General features: G+C 37.8%; 1 long non-coding RNA gene across 1 annotated transcript; it reads left to right on the top strand.

Annotated features, from left to right (window-relative positions):
* The first annotated feature begins 908 nt into the window (after positions 1 to 908).
* Positions 909 to 4,408, top strand: LOC122990419. Its single transcript, XR_006405348.1, has 2 exons — positions 909 to 1,355; positions 2,890 to 4,408. It is a non-coding gene; the product is annotated as an uncharacterized LOC122990419 (long non-coding RNA).
* The last annotated feature ends 22,165 nt before the right edge of the window (positions 4,409 to 26,573 follow it).

Below are 26,573 nucleotides of genomic sequence, written 5' to 3'. Positions count from 1 at the left end.
CATAGTACAGAGATTACTCGACAGCTAGAAGATGCAGTAAGGACTTGTTCTGCTGTAGCCTGGAAGTGAGTGCCAAGATAAATTTGTTCCCACTTCATGGCGGCACTCGCTGTGAATCTGGCATACAGTCCTGGCCAAGAGAATACACACAGAGAGATGCATCATTTCACATTTTTCAGCGACAGAACCAGAAACATTACTCCTGGCCTGTAAGTGTGTGTGTTCCAAACATCCTTTTGAAAAATGCTGTCTCTTCCTGTTGCCCTACTTATGTTGAATGGCCTTAAAAAGCAAAGGGGGCAGGACGCACATATTGCTTGTTTTCACTATCCAGTGTTTACAACAGTATGTCGGAATATAAACAGCGATCCAGGATCCATATTGGCCATCTCAATAAACTTTTCCTGTGTAGCTGCAACTAAGCAAACTCCTAAAACTCATGTTGGATTCTGCGTGTAGGCCGAGTGGAAATTTCCCAGTACAAACATGATCACGAGATATATACAACACTTTAGACAAATTGAATCTGAAACTCTGTTGTGAAGAAATTTGAGCACTGTGTGGTAATGTTTGCACGATATTCAATAAAACATATGTGTTTGTGCCATATCCCTACAAAAACTGATGTTCCTATTTCTTCACAACAAACCAGAAGCCAAACAAAGATGGCAGCCAGACAAGTAAGCATGCAACTTTCATTTCCAGGTGTCATCTTTGTCACGTATTTATGTATTTATTGGATGTGCTTTAATTCCGTGCATGTATTATAGATCTCTCTCTCCCTATCTCTGGTGATCCTGCTGTGGTGCCTGTGTGTGATGGGCTGCAGGTGAGCTCGGTTGATTGAATGATTGTGACCGTGTGAGTGTGTAGGTTGTTCCAGGGAGATGATTGGTTCCAGCCTCGGAGCTTGCAGTCTTAAGGCTAGCTTTCTCCGGGTCCTGCGGGCTCTCCTCTCTCCACTTCCAGCCAACATGTTTCAGTGTGAAATGTTGAATCTAGATTTGCTGACGTGATATACCAGCTTAGGTTTGGTAGGGGTTTGTTGCATTTTTGTTCAATTCTGTTTTCTCCTGTTTCTGTTACGCTAAGGGTTAGGTTAGTGATTTGTTCCTTTTGTTTAAGTAGGTAATCTTAGGTTGCTTAGCTTAAGTTCCCTTTTGTTTATTATTTTGCAGTTAGCCCACCCAGTAGCTTGAAAGATTTGAAATAAAACCTTTAAAGGGCTGCAAATCCTTTGTTGCTGGTGGTTCTGGGGAGCAGGGAAGAGGGGAGTCTCATTTTTTCATGTTGTGTCCGGGTTTCCCCTCGGCCAGGTCGCAACACTGCATCGAGGGATCTTGTCAAACAGCTAGGTTAGAAAATAACTGAAATATTTTTATAGTGCCGAGTTTATGTTTTTAAAATGTCACGAGATGACTGTGAAACGTTTGTAGTGCGCTCATACTTGAAGGACGGCAGCTGGTGTCAGCTTAGATTCAGTGTTTACAATGGATTCAAATAGCAAAACACAATAAAAAAACGGTCAAAACATCCACAGAAACCATCTGTTGATCTCTCTATTCAAGACACAATTAAAGCAAATTAAAATTCCTAAGAACCACCTTTCATGCCTACAGGAGGTGATTACTTGATTATGCAATGGTGGTGAGTGATCTTTCAGGTTGTGAAAGTATGATTTAAATGTTCTTCTAAGAAAAACTTACTGCCAATTAAATAGAAATAGAAGGCACAAGCTTGGCCTATTGAATACTGTCCAGTGAAACAGCTGTTCTTTTTTTCAGTTGGTTGATGAAAATCATGTAATGCAACATGATTAAAGTATGTGGATTTTATTTATTAGTTTATATAACCGAAAATCACAAATCACATATTTTTCTAACAGGGTTTTACAATCTGTACAACATATACTGTACACCCTCAACCCTTAAACTCTCAATTTGCATAATGGAAAACATTAACAAAATATACTTTATTTAACTTACTTTAATGGGGAAAACAGGCCTAAACCTCAGGAGGAGCAACAGAGGAGGAATTTCTCTATCGAACATACAGGCATGCAATAGAAAACACAGAAATAACTACAGTGAAACACAGTTGTTCCTGATTGTTTGTTCATTTTTAAGCACGGCATGTTCATTCTTGACCTTGCGGGCGTTGTACGTCATCACTGACTGATTTCCATTCACTGATCGAGACTGTTGGGATGTGGTTGAAAGCTCCGAAATAGTTAGTGGATCTTAAGTTGAGATTCTTTTGTTGCACATACCCAGTTATTCACCAGGGGGAAAAAAAACAACATAATTTTGTTTCCTACCCTGTTAATTATCTCATGACCCCTTAGATTTATCATGTGACCTCTTTGGGAGGTTCTGACCCCCAAATGTGAAACCACTGTCTCACACTCTCCTCTTTCAGTGTACATAAGGGTCCACATCCCTGTTATTTATTTATAAGTGAATAAACAGTAATTAAATGTACACCAAACCAAGGAAAAATCTAGTATATTTATTTATTTGGCAATACAATGACTCAGACTCTGATCCTGACTGGTTGAGTAAAACTGTAAAAAAAAAAAACAACAACTCAATACTTAAAAACTCCAGACTGATTGTTCTAAGTGCTCTTACTCTGAAATGTCTGATTAGCGCTGGCCTTGTAGAGTTGCATTAGGCTTTATATTCCTTATGTAACTAAATTATGTAAATAAATAGCTGTTGCAGTGATGTTGTGTTTGCTCCTCGGGCCTGACTGAATCCTCTCCCACGCTTGTTTGCTCGATGAGATGTTTTGGCAGTTACTGTAACGAATCATTATTTGCTGTGGGAGTTTTGTGCATCATCGTCACTCATCCTCACCGGCTTTCTGTCTCTCGTTTGCTTTTTCTAGCGTCTCGCATGCAGCCTCTTCTCTGTTGAGAAAGCCTGAGGTAGTCTGATTGGAGGTGAAAGGAGGGAAGCGAGAGCGAAGGAGCAGCAGCCGAGTATTCTCCCAGTTTGCTGCGTAAGGCCCCGGCTGAAAACCTCATTACTTGTGTCTGTGGGAGATGGACGCGTTTGGCTCGTCAGCAGAGAGCAGCCGGAGATTTAGGGGCTTCGACGGCGCCTCTGCGGCACGGCTGCAAGGCATTCTGGGAAGGCTGCACCTGTCAGAGGACCACTGACAGCTTGTCCTGCTCTTGTTATACAGCCATGCGTGATCCCCACCCATTAGTAGGCCAATGACACAGTTGACTTGCTGTCTACAGGAGGGCGAGGGCCCGGGAGGGAAGGCTCTTTACCAGCCATGATGCTCCTGTTTACTGCATTAATGCTGTCACCCGGTCGACACTGTCTGCTAGAGAAACGGATTTCTTTCTGTGTATATTTGTTTTTCTATGTATCTATGTATTCAACAGTTTCTTGTTTTACATAATTCTATTTTGTTGGAACAAGTTGTTTATTTTGTGCAAGCAAGAGTCCAGTATCATGAAATGAAGTACAGATACACTATTAAAACAGAGCAGCACTTCAAAAAAGACAAGATATGGTGATAAATTAATAAAATGTAAGATTGGCTTTAGGATGAAGTGATTTACTATAAATTTTAATTTGCCTCTCTACCGTGTAGCTTGAACATTTTCAGCTCAGCATGTCATCTATTCTTTACATGCAGGGAAGTGATTAAACCGAGCCAAAGAGGTTGATTCATTTTCATAGTGGCGTTTCATTAGTTCTTTAATATTTCCAAATCCATCATTTATGTATTTCTATAATTCATTTCACTTCCTGTTTGTTGTATTTTGTCTCAATATATATAATTTTACTAATTGTTTTTAAATATGCCACACTGACCACACCTTTTGGGTAAGGACCTCCTCTACACAAACTTGAATATATGAATTTCTCCTCTTTATGGAGCTATTATGGTGTCACTTGTCTCCATTATTGAGCCTTTTTGCCAGTCTGGGTATGTGACTGGTGACTCAAACCACATGACCATATATCCAGCCCATCTACATGTTAATACCCCCTGGGCTGACAAAATCTTTTATATCTCCGTAACCTTTGTAAATTATTTTTTGTTTCTCACCTGTTTCATTTAAATGTAATGTGTTGAATACTGACCCTGGTGAAGGCCACTAATCAAAACGCTTTAGTCTCATAATAAAGTTGTTCTTTATGCTACAAGTGTTGCAGCAGTCTTGACCCCTTCAAACTCAGAATGTCATACAATTAAATTTTCGCTTTTGTCTTCGGCCGGCATTATCAGCGGGGGAATTTTTTTACAGACAGTAATCTCAAGGTGTTAGTATTCTTCAGATGAAGTGCCTGTGGGATTGTCATACAGCATCTGAAACACTTCACCCCACAGCTGTCTGACTTTAGGGGAGCCGTGTCTGACAATTTTTGTAACTCTCCAAAAACAACAGTCTGACAGTCACGTCCCCTTCCTGCAGGGAACGGCCAGGTGTATGGCTCTCTCAAACTCTCTCTTGTCATTATTTCCACAACTGTCTCTGTAATGTCTTACAGGAAGGACAGTCCAAGACTGCGCACCATTACTCCTGTTAGTATAATTAATCATGTATCCCCAGTCTCTATGACAGCAGGCTTTTCATCCTGCCTTAAGAAAAGCTATTAACACTTTTGCCTTTAGACTTCCTCAAACAACACAGCTGATAGAGGACTACACAGATATAAACCATGTAATGTCTTAAAGGCATCAAAATATATACACAAAACCTTTTGGTGTGTTTGTGCTAATGATTTGGCTACATTTCTACAAGCAGTGACCACATAGTTGCTGGAGGCTAATTTTTTGAAGCATTAGATAAAAAATAAATCATTTTTCTGGACTTCTGGGGCTCTGTAGAAGACAGCATTTTGCACTGAACATCAATTTGAATATTCTCTGCTGCTGAATCTCAGTAGAGCAACATAATTGAGGCTTTTAAGCGTCTGTTAGAAATTCATCTTTTTACTCTCGCTCTTACCGAGATAGTGTTGTTACTGCTCCGCCGCTATTATTCAAAATGACGACGTTTTTTGACCGATTTTTTTGAATTTTTTTAAGATGATGATGGTTATTATGACAACTGTTGTTGGTTGTGGTTATTGTAATTATGCTTATTACAGTTGTTACAGTTATTTGTATTTGTATGGGATTATTATTTCATATTATCATACAGTCATAATATTCTCTTAAATGTGCATTTTAATGTTTTAATGCATTATGTAAACACCTTGAATTGTCCTTATGTATATGTGCTATAAAAATAAACCTGCTCTTCAGTCATAATTTTATGTTATACTGTTTTTTCTGATTTTTTTCGTTTTAAATTTTGTACGAAAGGTGTGCAAATGATTGTTATTATCATTATTATTGTTGTTGTTGTTATATGTGATTTTACAATAAGTTGCCATATAGTGTAATATATATCAATACTTGATAAATGTAGCCATGTTGTTGTTGTCATGTTGCTAAAACCATTTGGGTCAAAAAAAAGTCAGAGAAGCACATTTGTGACCCATAAAGTAGTAAATTTACTGGTATGAATTCCCTCAAGATAATCAGATGTGGGGAAAGCAGTGAGTGACATTCCTCTGCCCTGTTGCCCTTGAGCAAACAATTACACACTAACTGCTTCAGTGGAGCAGCTCAGTATCCAGCAGCCGAAGTCTGTGTGGGTCTGTGTGTTCTCTAAGAGCTCTCCGTCTCCCTGCAGCTACCTTGACAGGCCATTTCTGTAAACAAGAACCTGTTCTTTCTTAAGTGCCTGGTTAAATAAATGTTTTAAAAATATCGATTTTTGTCTCATGCCAGCTCCTCTCCCTGCTGAGGGCAGCGATGGCCATCTGCATTATGGAAAAAAAGGAAAGCTACCCACATATCACCACTCTGAAGTGCAGCACATTGCTCAGATTTTAACGCTGTTTACAAAAGTTATAAAGACTCCACAGAGGGTGGAGATGTTCTCCGCACGTGTTTCCCACCCAGGCCACCCCGTTTGGGACTGACCTGATTGTACAAACAGCAGGAGACTGTTTTTACACAAAGACAGCTGATTTCAGAGACACCTCCCGACTCCACGGGTCACTCACCGCTCTGTTTGTTGTGACAGCAGAGACCGCTGTGGGTCTGTGCATGTGTGTGTGTTTCACATAGGTGGAGCTGACTAAAAGAGACGGTTTTCTATGTATTTCTTTTCACCATATTTCACATAAAAGGCCTCTGAACTGTCTGTGTAACATTTCTCAGCATGTTTTATCTGCCAATCAATCTGCTCTCCCACCAGAATGCTTCACATTCTCAGACGAACCTCCCTCCTTCATATAGTGGAGGACAGACTGATTAACGGCAACCCACAGAAAGCAGACCAACACTCAGATTGTCAAGTGAAATACGGGGGTCATGTGAACAACAGTAGTGACATTATTGTTTATTTGTATGTCTATAGAGGAGAAGAAATTACATAAATTCATTTATTTAATTGCTGTTTAGTCAGATCTACCCAAAATGCTACACATCGCCTTATTGCATACACTTTATTACTTTACATCACAGTTGATTTATCATTTTCTACCCACTGCAGTGACCATTTAAAGCCTGTAGTGCATTTTACATCACAGCAACCTGGATATTAATATCTTAGTCTGAGGTTTAAAACACCCTCTGCCTCTGCGATTAAATCATTATTCGTGATTAATTGTTTTAAGTAATGTTTTAGGCCAATTTCCTCATTAACAAGCAAAATCTTCTTGTGTAGACAGTCAAATATATCCAAAAAAAATACAGGTTCTTCAGGCCAAACAATACCAACCTTGGAAGGAGTTGACTGTGTAAAGCAGCAGACCACTGCTTGAATACTTAACAGTAGTTTTGTGGTGTTTTTAAAAATGTCTTTACAAAAAAAGGTTCAAATGTTGTAGAGGAAGTAGTTGGCTGTATGATTAATGTCTTCCTTGTGTGACAGACATCTTGACTTCCTGTTTGGGCTGTCCTTCCCTTCTAGGAGTGAAGCAGGAAGTGCATCAAATACTGATACTCAACCAGAAATAGTGAAATCCTGAATAGGGATAGAACATCAAAAATTAAAGGACTGGTTCACATTTTTTTCTTAAAATAACTGTGATCAAATGCACTTGCAATGTAAGTGATGGAGGACAAAATCCTCAGTCCATGTCAGAAAAAATGTATTTAAAGGTTTATATGAAGATCATATGAGGTGTCATTCAGCAAATAAAGTGGATATCTTCCACAGATACAGTCTCTTGTAAAGAATTCCCTCCGTCTCTCAACATTTTCCTGTTCAGCTGCAGTGGAAGGATCGTAACAAAGTGGGAATTTGGCACAAAACAGACTGTAACTTTAAAAGATTTTGACTTTATTTGACTAATTTGGACATCTGAAGCCTCATATTAGCTTCACGTAAACTTTTACATACATATTTGCACAGAAGGAGGGCTTATATTGACAGTGCATTATGAAGGGATCTCTTACTAGTCAGTATGAACAAGGCTATTGTTTTACGACTGACTTGAAAAATTGTGAATACGTCCTTTAATTCAAGAAAGCATGAATGGAAACTGTCAATGCAGAAACAATAACAATGTCCCAATTTGAAAATAGTAGAGAAATATTTCCCCCCAAAGAAGTTCAAATGTGTTTTAAACTCAGCAGATGGTACTGTGGGTTTATACATTGATTCCTTGTGTGTCTTATTCTTGGGTGACTAGTTGTCACTGCAAATGTCAAATGAATTTCCCAGATGAGTTATGTGCCACCAGTTATTCATCCTCCTATTTATATCCGTCACCGGGTCGGTGGATGCAGTGACTTTTTCAGCGTTAATATGAGCGTTTTCTAAGCCAATAAGAGTTAATATCATAGTACAACTCTGACGTTATGTTGCTATGTGTATAGTTTGAATCATTCCTTTTGCCTTTTCTTCGTTAACAGCTTGGAGAGTTACAGACTGTGACCGGGTGATCACTCATACTGTAATGCTGACGTCTTTTCCCTTTTTGAGCTGCAGTCAGACAATGGAGGAATTATGAACCATCGCACATACTTCACATGCCGCTGAGACGTGTTGGCAAGACTTTGGCTTCATTTGTATTGTATCAGTATTCAGGACTTGTGATGGAGGACTCCTACAGTCAGATGATCTCTCACTCTGTTCTCATAATGTTGATGAATAATAAAACCATGTATTCATCCTCACATTCATTTTTTCTCATTTTTGTTGTTGTATAGGAAATGTTGGAGGGGAGATTGTGTCCCAAACTGTCTAAATTTGGGAGAATTTTTTGAGGTATTTTTGTGTTTTCTATTATTCCAATTTCAATGTATAAGTAGAATCATGTAATCTATACACCAAGACATTATGCAAGATCCTTAATATTAGAAGGCTAGTGTCAGCTTTTAATGTTGTTTTTGTTTCAGCAAAAACTATTCTGTGGGCAGGAGCATTCTCAGATTTCCTGACTTTTCATGTGAATGACAGGTTTGTCTTCGGAGCTGCTTTTGCATTTTATTTCATCACCTGAACAGCAACAAAGCAAAGAAGAGATCATCACAGAACTATTACAGTACATAAGCTCTTCTGAAAGGGGTGTTAAGTAATCCATGACTCTGATAAGAGATGGAATTAAAGGTTATTTGCATCATCAACTAATAATGTCACTTATTTTTTTTCAATGAATATTGATCCAAAAATCAGAAAATGGTGAAAAATGCTCGACACAATTTAAATTGTTTGTGTTGCCCGTCCAAAAAATGCCAAAAATATTCAGTTTACAATTTAAAATATAAACAAAATACATAAAAGAAGGAAGCAGCAAATCTTCACATCTGAGAAGTGAGGTTCAGCATTTTCGCTTCATAAAGGACTTAAATGCTAAATCAGTTATAAAACTTGTAGGCTAATTTTCGAATGAGTGATTAGTCAACAGATCGTTTTGGCACCATGTTTCATTGACCTTTTTCAGCAACCAGTAGGAGCTGCAACATCAACATCAAAGTCATTACAGCTCGTCCTCTCGAGTTAAAACAGTCTCAAAGTGACGCAAACAGTTAAATCACACTTTTGCAATAGAGATGAGTCATCTGGCTGGTTAAAGCAGAGATCCATGTCTAGTAAATAGGTAATGAAATCACTTTGGCTGAATAATACTACTAGTTTATCATTTGTGGATTTTTTTTACAATTTCCATTATAGCCTTTCAATTTTTGTGGATAATGATGACATTTCAACACTGATTACTGACTCCCACGTTACATGATCCTTCGAGGCGTTGACGTGAGTGCATGGGAGGGATCGGGAGTCGACGGTGACCCCCTCAGTGTGTTGTTCATTTCTAAAATGCGGATGATTCATTTTTGTTTGGAAAGTGTTTTGTGAAGCTCAAGCTGAAACCACATTTTGTGTGAAACTTGGTGTTTTATACACATTCAGTTTTATTGTAGACTATTTATTACAGCCTGTAGTTTTACTGGAAAAATAACAGTAAAACTGTTCAGGTTTAATATATTTCTTTCGATTTCTTATGATATTTTAAATTTTTTATTCCCTGTATTTTCCCAAAGTTGAATCTAATAGTCAAGTCAAGTCTTTTTTTATTGTATAGCTCAATATCACAAATCACAAATTAGCCTCAAGGGGCTTTATAGTCTGTACAGCAATAAAACATCCTCTGTCATTAGACCTTTGAATAAGGAAAAACTAAAAAAAACTCCTTCAACAAGGAAAAAGAAGAAGAAACATCAGGACGAGCAACAGGAGGGACCCCTTACCCAGGACAAACTGACACACAATAGATGTTGTGTGCACAGAATAGAACAAGAAAGACACATATGTAGTGTATCTAAATGTTTTTACTTATTGTTTTTGTGATGTATGATGTAATATCTGATGTTGATTGTCATGCAAGATGAAGATGAGTTTCTAATTCTGTGCAACACAGGTGGACAATAAAGTTGTTTTGATTTTGGTTGCAGATGATTTTATAGTGTAATTTTTTATTTACATTTTTTTAAACAGGTAGTCTAATTGAGATCATGGTTTCTTTTTTAAAGGGAGACCTGTGTACAAGAATAAACATATACAGATTAAGCATGGACAGACATACTTAAACTGTAGATTTATAAATTCTCAAACACATAAGAGAAGCAATTACAAGTGGAATTGCAAATACTTACCTATACCATCCCTATACCTATACCACCTATACCATAAAAGCCAAATAGATCACAATTAGCATGCAGGTCTCAGTTCAACAGCTTCACCATCCCTCCTCACAGACCCCCCCGCCCCTCCCCTCCGCCAATCCTGCTCTCTATATTCTGATATAAGGTTCACAGGCCATATGCCCCGGTTTCGCTTCCTGCACAAACACGAAAACTCACCATTGACATACTCAACACACACTGAACTCACATTCACGCTCACACACACGGACACATACATGTCATACATATCACCCACAGGCCTCCAGATTACATCACCAGATGGTGGGAGTTACATGGTGGATTTTGACTCCTGAGCCAGATCATTGAGTCTGACTTCCGTCTTTTCTATCAGTTTTCCAACATTTTCCATCATAGCAGGTCCAAATGAACTCAGCGCAGCCCTGAAACTTATTTTTACTAGATTTATTTTAAAGCGTCTGCTGAACTGTTTCTCAGACTAAAGAAAGCAAAGCAGAAATTAAAGAGAAAATCTGAAATTGAAAGATATTTGAGGAGAAAGACAGATATAAGTGGAAATATATATATAGAATGTAATTATATAGAATTAGGACTAACTTTACTATTTGGTAAATATATATTATAATTTTGAAAAGCTCACATCATGCAAATGGTTCACTTTTAAAGTTCACATTTTTTCTGTGTGCATAGGAAAAAAACAGATTTAAAGAATGAGCATAACATTCATTATATGATTGACTGGGACAACATCTCTGCGGTTAGGATGTTGGCAAAGGCAATTAGCTCTCAATCTCCTTCATAACAATACCTTGCATTGCAGTCCTGTCAGTCGTTAATTTCATGATGGCTCATCCCCTGAGGCTTTTACCTTTAAATTTAATCAACTAATTAATCCATTATCCTCTATCAAAATCAACTAAATGTGTTGCTCAACAAAATATCAGGCTAATTAAATTGAATAAATGGATGAAACCCATAATGGTGAATGAATTAAATCACTTTCAAACCTGAAAGAGATAAACAGCATTCAGGTTTTTAAAGGTTGCTCATTTTTGTTATTTTCAGGATTTAAGGTAGGGTTTTATCTTTAACAAACAACATTTTTTTTCATCACAATAACACATTATAAATATCTGTAACGAGTGAAATAACAAGAGGCTGAAAAGCAGTGTTTCACTTTCTCCTCTCGTTGAAAGTTACAAGTATGTTTCACCTTCAGAAAGTGTGCACCATCGCACCTTTAACCACACCCAACAGTGATGTCACAGCGTACTGACCACACCCTGGAGTACACCTTTACATCACTGCAGCGACATGAGAATTCAAACCACCAGAGGACAACAAAAACAAGATTTTCAGTTGCTGTTAACAAAAAACAAAAATCTTTTGATGTTTTGAAAATTTTGAAACCCTGCATTGTTTTCCATCAGTTACTGTAGCAGTCTTCTTCTTCTTCTGCCCTTCTATTGGCACTTTTCTACCTTTTATGCAGCATTACTGCCATTAGCTGTTCATGCATTGACTTGTGAGAAAAACTGGTGGAAACAGCTGTAGTCACTTTTGCACAGTTGGTCGGCCTGAATTCTTATTAATTCCACACCAAAACATGGAAATAAATTAACCTTATTAGCAAAACTAAATAATTTTATTATTTAAAAAAAAGAAAAACTTTTACAGACACAGGGTTAGTTAGTTTAATACTCAAACTTTATCTGCTTGCCTGTAATTTCACAAGACAAATCTTCATTTTAGTTTTGGTAATTTAGTTAGTTTCTACTTGCCATTTACAGCTCAGTTCACGTTTCCCTCTGCAGTTGCTGAAATATGTGTTGTGTCACTCAAACAAAATGAAGGCCGACTCCTCAAAACATTGCTCCACAGCACCTCTAGTGGTCAAAAACTCCACAGTGTACCTTTAATTTTGCATTATTTGCTAAATTTAGCTCATGTTAGCATATATAGGTTGAACAAGGGAATAACTTACTAAAATTGTGTGTCAAACTACAGGAAAGAGTTTTCATGTGTCTCATTAAGTGTGCTCAATTTTTTAAACGCCGTCCTTAAAACGATTTAATAAATTGGGCTCTGTGATGATCAGATGTCAAAGGGACCCTACACAAACTTGAAATTGTTTGAAACTGACACTAACCTTTCCCTACTTCTTTTAAGATATTTAGTCGTTATTCTGGCTGAACTCATAATAAAAAACATCCATCACTCGAATTCACAACTCACTTGGCATTTCATCAGCACTTCCACTGCACAACATTCACACAGACTCGGCCATCTGGGCACTCTGCGAGCTCTCTTCAATTCAGCTTGAGGGAAGCTTTTCTCTCCTCTAACAAGAAGCAGCTTTTCACAATTTAATGAGAAGCAATCTTTATATAAGAAGTGTCTCAATGCCACTGTGTATTCACTAGCCAGCATGCCAGTGATGGTGGCTGGTGCCACTGTCTGACAGAAAATAAACAAGTGATAGAAAAGCCCCTGCAGACTCCCTGTATCTCTGGATATGGCATTGTTGTTTAAACTGTATACAAAGGAGAGACATTGTGCAAGACCCTGATTGGTAAAATGTAAATGACTGTAGTATGTTGGACCACAATGGTGCCCCACAGTATAGTTATTTCAAACAATACTGAATGACCTGCACTCATAGGCAATGCCAACAAGTAGTGAAATACTGTATATCTGTCTCAGAAATCTGCTCTTCTCTCTCTTTCAGTCTGAGAGCAAGTATGTTGCATCAAACTGCATGATGAAATCTGCAGTTGATGTTGATGTTGATATGTTGAAACACTAGTAAGATTTAAGAAAATCTATTACATAACAATGAATCAAATTACTACGTGTTGTTCACAGCGACAAACTCACAAATTACCACTAATTCTATGGACGGGTGCAGTTGGTGAAAAAACCCTTTATCCTTTCTGGTAATAATGCAGTTTTAATTGTTAGTAATCATTAATACATTTTATTACTTGTTAATAAAAAGGATTTGGGTGCAGATTCTTCTTTTTCCAGAGGATAGCATCCTGGCAACCAGAAGTTGTTCTTATATATGACCTATAATGGATATACAGTATAAAGCATTAGTTAATACTTTATTAACATTAGTAAGGCCACTAGTCACAACTTATAACCCCTTTTTAAAGGGTGTCTCATTAAACAGTGGAGCTAAAACGTGATAAAACAATAAAATACTTATGGCTAGAAACTGCAACTAACGATTGTTTTCATTATCAATTAATATACCAAATATTTTTGGGATTAATTAATTAGTTGTTTTGTCAATAAAATGTCATAAAATTTTATCAGTTCCCACAGCCCAAGTTAATGTCCTCAAATGTTTTTTTTCCAGTATCCAAAGACATTCAGTTTACCATCACAGAAGACAAATAAAAAAAAAAAAAAATCATCACATTTGAGAAACTGAAACCAGCAAATGTTTTGGCATCTTTGCTTGAAAAAATGACAAAAACAATTTTTAAATCATCAGAATAGCTAGCTGATTCATTTTCTGTCAATTGTCTAATTAATTAATCAAATAATCACTGCAGCTCTACTTATGGCCTACGGTGTAGCAAATAAATACGACTACTGTTTTCTCTTTTCTTGACAGAAATGATGCTTGCAACATTTTTAGAAACTTTGGGGTCATATTTGGGTAAAAAACTTTAAATATAAAACCTAAAAGCTGTGTGTGCGCGGCTGCGGGCCCGCTGTTGTACAATAACAGTGTCCTTTGTGTGTAGTTTGCATCTTTTCCATTTGTTATTTCTCCCGTCCCGATGTAGTAACAACAGTGGAGGAAGACAGACTATGATCTTGTTAAAAAAAGAGCTTTTTTTCCCCAAAGTCACCAACAATGTCAATTTGTGTGCTTTTTCAACTCTACAGATTCCTTTAGACCTGGTTAGGACAACAACGCATTTCCATAAAAGACCCATAATAGCAAAGGGAAAAAAAAGTTCATGCCAATACATCCTGAATGGATAGCATTCTTGCAAAACACACAATTTCCATCACCTAGTAAGGCATAGAGCCCACTTTAGGTGATAATTGCATATTGGCTGTGAAGGGGAAGGAAGTGGCACGCTGTGAATCGCCACCTTTAAAGAGGTTGACAGAGCAATCTTCTCTGAAATGCATTGGAGGAGCGCTGAAGCACGCTCAGGGGGAGAGAGGGGAAGAATAAAGAGGGAGATGGAAAGAGGAGACGAGAACAGCTTGCGAATGTTGCACATCATTTGTATATTTCTCAAGGCATTAAGTCCCTGTTGTCTTGCTATTGTGGTTACATTTTGTGAAGCAGTTCCTAATGCTTCATTATTACTGGAACTGGAGAGGTCATGCTGTACACTACTTTACAGGAATTAAGTTAATCTCATAGATGGATCTGGGGACTTAAAGCTACACAAAGCAAAAAATATACACCAATTTAAATGACACCTGGGACTTTATACAAGAAAAGATTGACACCCCTTAAACTGAAGAAGCCAGAGTTTCCAAAAGTAATTTTGGTTTCTCCTATGGTCAGATATTTCTTGACAGAAAGTGACAAAATGAATCTTGTGGAAATGACAGTGTGGAAACTCCTCCTCCAGAGATGGCTATATAGAGCAAAGAACTTCTCTCTATTCCTTTCACAGCATCACATATTGAAAGAGGTTTATAATCATTCCTCCTGTTCATACTGGCTGTTAAAAAATCCCCTTCAAATATGTTTTTCAATGTAAGTGATGGAGGCAAAAATCCACAGTGTGTCTACACAGTTATTTTGTGCGAAATCGCATTTAAAAGTTTATCTGAAGCTTATTTGAGGCTTCATCAGTCTGAGTTAGTCATATCAAGTGGATATCTGCACCATTTACAGTCTTTTTAGCATCAGATTCCCTCTTTGTGTTTCCTCAGACAGTGTTTCCCTGTTGAGCTGCGGTGGAAGTATAGTAACAAAAAGAGGGACTCTCTAAAAAAGACTGTAACGTTGAAAGATATCTACTTGATTTGACTCATTTGGACGACTGAAGCTTCATATTAGCTTCAGATAAACTTTTAAATCCATTTTTGCACAGAAGGAGGACTGTGGATTTTGTCCCCCATCTCTTACATTGTAAGTGCATAATGAAGGGATCTTCTAATGGTCAGTATGAACAGGAGGAATGATGCCAGCAAGAAAAGCCTATTTCAACAGTCATTTTGGCACCTGACTGTTGTTTTAAGACAGACTTGAAAAACTGTGAATCCGTCCTTTTAAGTAAACTTGACGCTTGCTTTCAAGTTTCAAGTCAAGTCAGTTTTCAAATCTTCATCTTAAGTGATTCAAGTACAACTGGAGTCCAAGTCTCAAGTCCACTGCTCTGCATGTTGCTTCTGAGTCTCAAATTTTAAGTTTAAAGCTTCAACTGCTATTGTTTTATTTGAGAATAAAATAACATATTAAGTATCAGACTATAATTTTGGCCACGATTACAGACAAACAACATGAGCTAACTGTCCAGCTAGCAAACTACAATTCTTTGACCATAGTGTGGAGTGATTGAAGTCTTTAAATTGTAGGAATTTTGAACACGTAGAAGTAATCACCTACACCCTTTTTTAAAGGTCCATTCCATAGCATTTTTTTTTATCATTAAACCACTGTAATGCAGCAGAGGTACAACATTTACTGCTGCTTAAACAGAAACAGAAAGCTTATTTCATGATACAGCTTAAAGATTCTTTAAAAGCAGGTGTTAAATTTATGGGCAGCAGGGGGTTGCAGGGAAACTATTTTAACGAGAGACAGCGTGTAGAGGACATTTAGTTAATAATTTAATTTTTTCTTTGCAACCCTTTCAAAGACTCCCATAGGTCATTGGTGGATTGTGGCATCTTCCAATTTGAAGCATTTAGTTCAGCTCCTTGAGGACTAATATGACATTATTCTTAGTTTCCAAGTTGACCTCAGATTGATTTCCTCATTAATGTCTGTTAAAGGTAAAATGTTTTTGTTCCCCATTTTAACCATCATTTTAATTTTTTTAAACTTGCATTTAAGCATTTAGCTGATCCCTTTATGTGACATACAATGAGTACAGCAGCAGGAACAGTCTAAATGCCTTACTGACATTATTACCAACATTAGAATAAGTAATGCAGTTAACAGTTAAAAGTTATCTCAGCTGAAATGCATCTACATATTGCAGTGAAACAGACGGATCTCATGTAGAGGAGAAGTGCTGAGAATAAATAAGAGCTGAGAAGAGAGACTGGAAGTAATTCTGAACAGCACAAGCATTTGTGATTGATTTTCATTTCGCATTCCACCTCACACACTCTTACAGTGTTTGTGACTTTAAAACATGGCAGAGGTTTCACTTAAAGACTTTCAGGCTAATGAAACAGATCTTCACACAGTGAGACGGTGGTTTCCACTATCCCTGGCAGTCACAGAACCAACTGGCCTCTACAGTATAAAGAGGTCCTTGTTTAATTCATCTATTTCATAATTGCAAAGAGTCTTTATGATGCATTTTATGGCATCTATACACTTCACTTGGCATTTATGAGAAATCTTACTGCATATGACTTCAGCTGCCCCTCTTATAACCTCCTGCAAGTCATCTCCTTCTGCAAGGCACTGGTCATTAAGTCACCAAATTAGTCCGAGTGGAAGAGAGAGAAAAAAAAGTTAAGAGCCTCTGCTCAGAGTGTGATGACCTCTGAACTCTTTGGCCATGCACACTTGACTGAGTGTGTGTGTGACTGCGTGTGACAGCAAGGGGTTAACTAAAGAATGCATGCAGACTGCTGGTACCTCGGATAATTGAGCCATTTGTTGCAAGGTCACTGCAGAGCAACCCCCCCACCCCCAAGACCTCGTGTTATCAACAGCCTTGACCAGGGCAACAACAGACACAGACTTTTGTATCATCTGCAAATAGAAAAGTTTTCAATTTCATTTTGGTAATTTCTTCATCTCCATATCCAATCAAAAAACATATGATTACTGTATATTTGCACTGGAGGGGTTTTTGTTAGAAAGACCTACCAGACAGAAAACCACACTCATTACCATTTAAATCACTTTTCTGTTGTATCAAATGATGATACAGAGTAGCAAACCATTGCTTCAAAGCTTTACTTACTTATTTGTGTTTTGCTGTATCTATCAAATAAACCCAAATGTTGATTTTTCTAAATTCACTTGGAGCTTCAATTCACCCTTTACATGTCAAAGTTGTGTTATCTGGAAAAAAAAAAAAAAGTCCTTTGTCTATTTTCCTTAAAAAGTCACAATTTTAAAACAACTGTTCCAATGAAATTCAATCAATTTCAAAAGAGTTGACTGTCACTTTCTTACTGTAATATTAGTGCATCTGTCTTTGTCTCTTGTTTTAAGATCCTGACACTCAGTTTTAGAAAATTCTTCAAACAGGGGAAACTGCACTGGTGCTAGAAAAAACTCTTGAAGGCTGAATCTACAATCATTTGATTGTAGATTCATCCTGTGCATTTCATCCTGTGCAGTTGCAAGTTGGTTAAAATGAATGATGTGAAAATATTGTTTGACTCATGATAATCCATGATAATGCTTTGTACATGAGTCAACTTCTCCTAGTCCAAAGAGGAAGTGCAATTAACAAGAAAGCCTGGGTGAAACCTTGCTCTAATTGACTTTATGGCCTCTGCAAACTGCAGCTTCAGCTGAGAGTGTGTGTCCTTTAAACAAGTATCATAAAAGCCCACAGCAGAGTTCCTCCTTAAACACTGCAGGAGGCAATGCTGATTGGAGGCCAACAGACACTAGAAACAGACAACAAAAAGAAATGTTTAATTTCACACAGTGTCATTTATGTAACATTTTTCTCTATAGAACCACAATGTTTATTTTGGATTAAAGAAATGAATTATAATGTGTTAATCAGTGATCTTTAGAGGTTCTTGTATGTGTTGTAAATCAACCCTCTGATTTACCACAGCATACCTGATGCCACCAAAATGTCTGTTTCTAAGCCTAAAAGAAAGGTTGACCTTAAGGACAAACAGTTTCAAGAGTTTTGTGGAGTAACTGCTTCCTGTCTCATCCGCAAAGGCTAAACATGCAGGACAGTATGCTAGGTATAAGGACGAGGAGAGAGAAAGACAAGTTGTTTAGCTGATGAGTGTGTAGAGCTGAAATTTTAGGTTGAGTTTGACACCCAGGCTTTTAAAAAACCTCTATCAATAAACTAGAAATGCATTTCCTGTAGAAAATGCGTGTGAAATTTATGGGCAGCAGGGGGTTACAGGGAAACTATTTTAATGAGAGACAGCGTGTAGAGGACATTTAGTTAATAATTTAATTTTTTCTCAGTAAGCCCTTTGCAACCCTTTCACAGACTCCCATAGTTCATTGGTGGGTTGTGGCATATTCCAATTTAAAGTGTTTAATTCAGCTCCTTGAGGACTAATATGACATTATTCTTAGTTTTCCAGTTGACCTCAGATTGATTTCCTCATTTATGTCTGTTAAAGGTAAAATGTGTTTGTTCCCCATTTTAACCATCATTTTAATTTTTTGCTTGTGAATGCTGACAGCTGAAATAAATTGCAAAACATTGCTGCAAATACAACACACTTGTTCAGCATCCCCAGCTGTACAACATTGCAGAATTTGGTTACCATAGTAATTACATTTAAGAGATATGGCAGTTCATAAGTAGTATGGTGGTGTTTTACTCATGACCACAGGGTGGGGCTATTGGTGCCATGATTCAGTATGTCGTATAGATTCTCATTCAGAACTTGTGTACCAAGTTTCATTTTATTAAAGACAACAGAATTGCTGAAATATCATTTATAATGTTACTTTACTGTGGGTAGAATTACATCAAATGTTACACACTTGTACAGTATGCCTTTATGTACAACATTCCCAAATTTGGTTGCAATCCAATTTAGCTTTGAAGAGTTCTGACCCGTTCTAGGCATCATCCAAACCTTCAAAGGTTTGGCAACCAATTACAGACAACAGTAAGTGATACCCAGAAATGAACTCATAAGTTTTGTCCAGGGTCATCTAAATATGGTATTTACCAAGTTTAGTGAAGATTAGATGAAATATGTGCCAACAGAAGCAAAAAATCCTAAATTGTGGAAAATATTTCCAGGCGCAAATGGGCATGGTTTATATCAGTTGAATCAGCTTGTCTACTGAACACACTGTGCAAATATTGTTTTGATTCACCTCATGGTTCATGAGTTATATAAAACACGTAATAACTGACCACATGGTGGCACTATTGGTTCCATGTTTTAATATGTTAAGCATTTCCACATGTGACACCTGTCTATGTTGTATGGATAGCACTTTTTAGTACTTTTAGTTTTTGAGATACCACCTTGCAAACATACTTCCCATAGACTTTCTGTCATGGACTCTGTGTTTTTTGGACTTTTTGTGTCTCATGTGGGACATGAGACCTGTTGGGTACGCGGGACATGAGAAGGGCGCGCGCTGAGACCTGTTGGGCCCATGGGACATGAGAATGGCGTGCACTGAGACCTCTTGGGCCCACAGGACATAAGAAGCAGACGCATGTTGAGTTCGCCATGGAGCAGCCATTTGAGCACCTGATAATTGACTGTGTGGGTCCTTTACCTTGTTCCAAGTCTGGTAGCAATTACTTGCTTACAGTAATGTGTCAGAGCACAAGGTATCCGGCGGCACATCTATTGCATTCCATTACTGCTAAGTCAGTGGTAAAAGCGCTTACACAGTTCATTTCCATCTTTGGGATTCCAAGAGTAATTCAGAGTGACCAGGGCTCAAATTTTTCATCTCACTTGTTGCTGAAGTTCTAAAACAACTATGGGTTAAGCATAACCAGGCCTCCGCATACCATGCTCAGAGTCAAGAGGTTCTGGGGAAATGGCTAAAGAAAGGTTGACTTCTTCAAAGGAGAAAATGAAGCGTCTTTAGGACCGTAAAACTGAGCAGCGTCAGTTTAGTGCTTGCTTTGTTGCCAATTGTTAATTGTCCCTTTCAGGCCAAGTTCACTGGACCGTTTACAGTATAACGCCAGGTTTGAGATCAAAACTACTTGTTGTCAATGCCAGGGTGTAGAAAATCCACTCAACTTTGTCATGTAAACCTTTTGAAACTGCTATGCTCGTGTGTCACAGGTGGCCTCCAGTGGGGATTATAGGGTTTAGGGTATAGGGTTATACCACCTGATAAGAGCTTGTTGCGTGTCCAGTTAAAAAACTCTGAAACACTGCAAAATCTGGAGTCTCTGTTTGGGCATCTGTCTGAGGAGAGGTGTGCTGAGCTGTCTGCTCTTATGAACAGTTACCTGTGTTTGTTTAATGATACACCAGAATGTACGCACTTGGTAGAGCATGACATCAGTGTAGGCGAGGCGCAGCCAATCCACCAGCATTTTTACTGGGTGTCGAAGGAAAAACAAAAGGTGATGGACACATAAAATATATGTTTGAAAACGGTATTGCACAATCCTCGTCTTCTAGCTGGGTATCGCCTTGTTGATAAGTCTGATAAGAGCCCAATGTTTTGCACAGACTATCGTAAGGTAAATGGGGTCACTAAGCCAGCCGCTTATCCACTGTCGCGCATTGAGGACTGTGTTGATTAGGTTGGCTCAGCTCAGTACATCAGTAAATTTGATTTACTGAAGGGTTATTGGCAAGTACCCCTCTGTCTAAAAGAGCCAGAGAAATTTCAGCTTTTATTACTCCTTCTGGTCTTTTCTCCTACACAGTTATGAGTTTTGGGTTATGTAATGCACCAGCGATGTTCCAGGGCCTGATGAATATGGTTTTGTTTGGGCTGGAGGGATGTGCTGTGTACCTGGATGACATGGTGATTTACAGCGATATGTGGGAAGAGCATTTGGTTTGTATCAGAAAGCTGTTTGATTGTCTGAGTGATGTATACCTGACAGTTAATTTAGCAAAGTGTGAGTTTGCTAAGGCCACCATCACATACCTTGGTAAGGTAGTTGGTCAGGGGACCGTGCGTCCGGTACAGGCAAAAGTAGCTGCAATTGAGCAGTATCCAGTGCTAGCAACTAAGAAGGAACTCCAGCGATCTCTGGGTCTTGTGGGTTATTACCACAGTTTTTGTAAAAACTTTTAGACGGTGGTAGCTCCTTTGATGGATTTGCTAAAAGGCAAGGCAAAGTTCATTTGGTCAGTTTCTTGTCAACACGTGTTTGAAAATGTTAAATCTGTTCTTTGTTCGCCCCCTGTTCTTGCAGCTCCATGGATGGATCAACTCTTCAATGCAGTTTTCAGTTAAGTTATTCTGTTATCGAGAAGGAGAGGCTTGCACTCATTTGGGCATTACAACATTTTGAAGTCTGTTAACTCTGGTTCCGTTCCTCTGGTGGTCTATACAGATCACAACCCAATACATTTTAGCATTGCATTTTGCGTTTTGTTTTTGCAGTCTTATTGTTTGGATATCTGCCACATCAAAGGCTCTGAAAATATTGCGGCAGATGCCTTATCAAGAGTACCTTGCCCTTAAGTTGTGCTGTACTGTTTATTATGTAACCTCTCTGTCCTTCTGTCTCTCTTTGTCACTCTTAAATGCTTCTCCAGGCGCCAGAGTTGCTGGGCTGCAGGGTGGAGATTGGTTGGGTGGCTGGGGGAGACTCTTCAAGAAATGGTTAGTACAGCATGTACACAGTTAAAAGCAGTTAAGTTATATTTTTAAGCTATGTAACTGCCTTGTGGATTCCTTTGATTTTTGAAATAGCTGTGTAGCTTTATATGGGAGAACCTCCGTTCCACTAGGTGGTCCTGTGTTCTTTGGTTTGTTTTGTTGGTTTTCTTTGTTTTGCAGGATCCGGGGCAGGGTGGAGGGTCATCATCTGCTGCATGAGTCACACATGGGTCTGGTGTGGTATCTTATATAAAGCATCACTTTTCCACAGAGCTCCTCCTCTTCCTCTCCCACCATGGCATGGCTGCTTTGCTTTTGTTTGCTACACACGCACACACACACACACACACACACACACACCCATACATGCTTACACCACTGATTACCGACTTCCATGTTTCTTCCATTTTCCTCCATTATTTGTAAATAAATATGCTTATCCACAGTTGTGAATTCGTCTGGTCTCCCATTTTTGTCGCAGCGTAGGTCCCGGGCTGTGACAGTATGTGTGTATGTATGTAAGTATTAGGGATGTACAGAGAGCCCGGTATTTGTATTTGTATCTGTATTTGTTGAGACAGCAAAATTATTTGTATTTGTATTCGAATAAAAGTGGAAAGAGGCTAAAAAATCCTGTTTTTGTTTTTGTTACACTTTTAATTTTAGAGAATTAAAGTGTTACAGTAAGTTTTCATTAATAAACTACCTTACAAAGGAGGTTCCCACACCGAGTCTCAAACTGGAGTCTCCCAGATCATAGATGACGAGAGCAGAGGAGAGAGACTGAGATAGTGATGTAACTGACCTGCGTGCTAGTATTTGACTTTTTTTTTTTCTTCCTGAAAACAAATAATTTTTAAAGTTGTATGAAACAAATATTTGTAAAACAAACAAACAAACAAACACTATTTGTGCTTTGCCAAATAACATATTTGTATTAGGGCACACCCCTAGTAAGTATGTATGTTTGTATGTACGGTATGAGGGCCAGTATGCATGTGTAAGTCTGTATGTGTGTCATTTACTCCCATTTACTTACATTGTAAAAAAAAATGTTAAGCTTAATACCATAAAAAAGTATAAAAGTTATAAAAATAAAAAAAGTAATAGCATAAATGTCCTTAAAGAGCTGAACGTATTGATATATGAATGGATTCTGTAAATGAAAGTATGCAGAGGTAGTTAATTGCATTCAGCAATCACACAATTACTGTATAACATCTACAGAACATGCACTCACTCCCAGCTTCCAAAACCTAAATTAAACCCTGCATGCACAATTTGAAGCAAAGCAATATGGTGCTATATGCTATATCTGTGTAGTTTCATTACCCTGGATACAAAAGAACTACAATCTCCATTTTACTGAACACTGAGAGGGTCAAATCTTTGGGTAAACAAGTAAAATGCATTTGGAATAAAACTCGCTTCTAACGCTGAACCTCAGGATTCAGAAAAAAAGGAGAAGTGGAATGACGCCTGTATCTTGTTCTGTGGTGGTTATGTAACAGGAACATAACAGGATGATATTTTTAAACTCAGTCCTATGCAGAGGTAGAGAAACAAACATCACACGCCTCTCTCACCTCTATCATCTCCTTCAGCAGATCTGTCATTAAAGATGCACAAACTGTCTGAACTGATTTACAGTGTTCACGATTCGGTATCCATGTCCTGGATTTCTGGAGATGACATGTAGCTGTGAGAGGCAGTGTTCTGTTGTTTTAGAATAAATTATTCAGAGGAGTTATGAATTTACAATGAGAAGATTGTTTTGAATTTTGGAATGAGAACTGTAGTAATACCTCTCAGTGAGGTGCTTCACCTGTGTTGACAAAGAGTTTTTTTTTTTTTCAGTTTACTCATTCATTCATTTGTTGATTCGTTTATCAGGTCATTCAGTTATTATCCTGTAGTACTGGTTTAGTGTTTGTTACAGTAGCTTTCATCCTCTGGTGACATTATAGATAAACTGAAATGTTAGAAAAGATATGATAGGTTTAATGTTTATGTTAGTTTAGTGTATTCACATTCTAGTATTTGCTGATTAGCAGTAACCATAAAGACCAGCTGAGGCTGATGTGAATGTCTGTAATTTTGGTTAAAAGCATTTTGTTATGAACCATAATTGATCAATTTTGACCTGATAATGGCGTTAGATGAAAATCTCATGGGATCACCTAAGTTATTGGGGGGACATGAAGAATTTACAAAACTGTAATCCATTACTGCATATGTGAAAAAAAGTTGTATACAGTTGTATGAAGCCTTTTGTGGCCCCAGAGGTGGCTGTGTGAAGTCTGTGATGTCACTTGAGTCAGCATCAGCTGGGGCTGAAGTTTGAAAATTGAAAAAAATCTGAAGTGAGGTTACCTGACCTCTGTAACCTGCTCCACCTCTGTTTTAAGCTAGCGGCTCGTGGCTACATTAGCGCTACTAGCATAACACACCCAAATCTCTCTCAAATCTAGGTGCCAAGTTTTGACAAAGAAGTAGAATGTGTGGAATAAAAAAAGAAAATATCTGCTGTTCTGCTGTATCAATTATTATTCCTTTTAAAAAAAAAAAAAAAAGTCCATTGTAAGTCCGACATTGCTATAGGAGTGTAGTGCTAAATGAAGCACTCTTTTTTAAAAAAGTATGATGGATAACTCAATTTATTACAATCTGGGTGTTATTTTCATAATTGTTATCCATCATTCCTTTCAGTAACAATAATATAGTACTCATCAAGTTTATTGTTGAGATCTAGTAATGCAGACACATCGCAAAAAATAGGTTCAAAAGGGCACAAAAATGATCAGTCAGATGGTTATAAACAAACCTCCAGGTTAGCCACATTTAAGGAAGGTGAACAATAAAATTATTACCCAAACTGTCTGTAAACATCCATCACAGTTTACAGACCAACTTCCTGGTTCAACTTTGACCTGATTGTTTACCATAGTTGTACACACTCAGTTTTCCTGTGCAATAGGGGATTATTACTGACTTGAGGTGAGCTAACTTTCAGTTTTACATCCAAGGAAAGTGATTTATATCTGGAACAATATCTGCTGTTCTGCTGTATCGATTTTTATCCCTTTAAAAAAAAAAAAAAAAAAAAGTCCATTGTAAGTCCGACATTGCTACAGGTTAGCCACATTTAAAGAAGGTGAACGACAAAATTATTACCCAAACTGTCTGTAAACATCTATCACAGTTTACAGACCAACTTGGTCAACGTGGTTCAACTTTGACCTGATTGCTTACTTGCTTGATTACACTTTCAGTTTTGCATCCAAATAAAGTGGTTTAGATAATCTGGTTAAACTGTTGGCTTGTTTGCAACCTGTTGGATTGTCTGACTGCTTGTGTTTCTTGCCTCATCTGACTTGTGATGTTGCCAAATGTTGAGATTTTCTGAATTGAATTAACTTCATTATCTCCAACTCACACAGTCTAAAAGAGAATTCAACAATAAAACAATAAGCAACATATTAAGGGGGAAAAAATCCAATTCTTTTGCATATCCATGACAAAATCTGCAAGGAATCCCAATCTGTGCACATGACAAACTTAATAGTTAAGGGAAGTCAAGGTATCGTTGACAGTGACAGAGAGAGAAAACAGCCTGGAGGCACACAGGGAGGAACCTTTGCTTTAATGCAGCACACACATTAGGTTGGATGTTATGTTGTGCCACTTTTCCACACACACCCACACACACATTCTCTCCAGGGACATAAATATTTCAGAGAGTTGTTGTTAGTTCCAGTCTGCTGGGCTGGACGAGCCCGTAGCGAAGGAGCAAACACCAGTTTGTAGAGTAGACAGACACGAGTTCATGACCCATATAGACAAAATAAAGTCAATAAAAGCAATCTGGCTTAATGATTTTATAGCTTGCTGTGTGCAGAGGATTAAAATTTAGAAAATAAATAAAAAGTTCAAGGGAGCAAGACAGGTTGGTTTCTTTCTGTGATAATGTCTTTTTGGATGTGTTTTTGTCTTATTTCTTTAATCTTTACAGAGAGTGGATTGTCTCAAATTGGCTTCAGCTTGACCTTTGACTCCCATCAAATCAATTTGCCTCATCAGATGCCAGATGTTCAATCACAACAGCTTGAAGAAGTGATTCATTTTCAAAATATCAGAATGTCATTCCCTGAAGCTTTTTTTTTTTAACACATTGCCTGTAAGATTCAGATTCTGTTTTCACAAAATGAACAAAAGAAAAATTGTTTTGTCTTAAAATCTTTTTTTTTTTTTTTTTTTTAAAAAAACAAACAAAAACATGTAGCTGTAACAATGGGTTGATTCCATTGAATACAAGATGTTACATCTGAAGTGTTTTACATGTTTTTTTTTATTTTAAAAAATAGATCATGTTTCAGTGCCTTCCAAAATAACTTATATGAGTGTTACACACATACAAACTTACACAGATTACTTACTGTTTGGTTAAAGCTGCACTCATCAATATTTTTATATCAACAATGTATCAAATGACTAAGTGTAATGTGAAAGGGGTCACAAAGAATGAATCGTCACCCAACTCTGCAGTCACTCTCAGCTCTACAGAGCATTTTAGTGTCTTTCAGCTCTTTGTTTTGGCTTTACGACCACCACTCTCATGAGCATCATGTTCAGCAGCAACAGGCAGCTGTTTTCAGCAAAAAGTTCTGATAAACCCACTACGTGCTACCTGCCAGCACCAAAAGACAGACAGACAAAGTTAATAGCA

This window comes from Thunnus albacares, chromosome 10, assembly GCF_914725855.1.
Source record: "Thunnus albacares chromosome 10, fThuAlb1.1, whole genome shotgun sequence".
Taxonomy (NCBI): domain Eukaryota; kingdom Metazoa; phylum Chordata; class Actinopteri; order Scombriformes; family Scombridae; genus Thunnus; species Thunnus albacares.
This window is presented reverse-complemented; position numbering and strand designations above follow the sequence as displayed.